Raw genomic sequence first — 1,471 nt, forward strand, 5'->3', positions numbered from 1 at the left:
GGACCTGCGCCTTTTTCGCCGAGCCCTGAAGGCCCATCTATTCCGTGCGGCCGGCCTGGCGTAGTTTTATTATGTTTTAGTGGGGGTTTTGTATGGGGTATTTTTAGAGCAGGCCTGTTATTTAATTTGATTTTAGAACAGAAATTTGTGTATATTTATTGTGGTTTTTATTATCCCCTGTTCACCGCCCTGAGTCCCGTAAGGGAGATAGGGCAGTATATAAATTCAATAAATAATAATAATAATAATAAGATGCCACAGGCGGCAGAGGCAGTGGTAGCTCAGTGGTGGCATCCTGGTAGCAGAAAGAAGACCCTGCCCTCATGCCCACGTCCTGCAAAGGCACTGGAAGGACCGCCTTTGAATCTCGTCTCTTTTCAAGAGAGGCTTATTAGGCCGGTCCAGAGAGCAGCGGTTTCTTTTCATACTATCTTGCTTGGATGTCCTCTTCCTAAACTCTCAAGCAGCGTTTGGCCAATGGGGTCCACTTAATGAGAAGCAGTTATTGTGGGAAGTCAGCCCCCCCAGGGAAAGAAATATTTTGGGGAATATTAAAAAGCCAGAATATTATATTTCCCCAAAGGAATAATGGAAAATCTAAGGCAGAAATCATCCCCCCCCAGGTCTCTCTGACCCAAGCAGAAACCAGGTCTGTAGAAATGCAAATGTGATAATCCTTTCAGAAAGATTGGAGCCAGGAAGCTTGGAGCTGATGGGATTAGAAAGACAAAAATCCCTAGAATCAACCACCCCTCACCCAAGAAATCCAACACAGGAAGTAAGCCATCAGCCACAGCCACAGAGAAGCAGGATATGACCTTTGGGACATAATAGGATTAACCTACCACCATCAGAATACCAGACAGGCACACCAAACCTAAGGTCAAAGTTCACGCCACAGGAACAGGAAACAACCTCAAAAGCCCAAGAGATATAAAAACCCACCACTCCCAGCAACATGTGGTCAGCTTTCCCAGAGCCCTCTGCCTGGCTCTGCTCTTCAGTAAACTACAACCTTCTTTCTAAAGCAGTCTCCATTTTGTTTATTCCTGGCTTGGACTGGACCCTGATGAAGATTTTTCTTTCAACAGACATCTCCCCAGTGCTGTTGTCTCTGCACCTGGACTCCGGCCTAAATCCGATCGCACAGTTCGACTGCCACCCCCCCACACCTTAGGGTTGCCAGGTGTCCACTATTTGAGTGGACAGTCCACTATTTTCACATTATGTTCACTATTTTTTTTCACAAAATAGTGGACATTTTTTTTATTCAAAAGCTTTATGATGAAATGGTACGTAATATAAAGCTGTACAGTCTACTTTTTTTACTACTTAAACCCCCCCCCCCGCTTGTCCGCTATTTTTTGGAAGCAGACCTGGCAACCCTACACACCCTGCACTCGATCCTGCTGGCCTGATGCCAAATGGGCAGTTTGGCTGCCCCCTCACCCCACTGAGTGCCACCACCATT

Source organism: Protobothrops mucrosquamatus, unplaced genomic scaffold (genome assembly GCF_001527695.2).
Source record: "Protobothrops mucrosquamatus isolate PMUCROS unplaced genomic scaffold, P.Mucros_1.0 scaffold1001, whole genome shotgun sequence".
In the NCBI taxonomy this organism is placed as follows: domain Eukaryota; kingdom Metazoa; phylum Chordata; class Lepidosauria; order Squamata; family Viperidae; genus Protobothrops; species Protobothrops mucrosquamatus.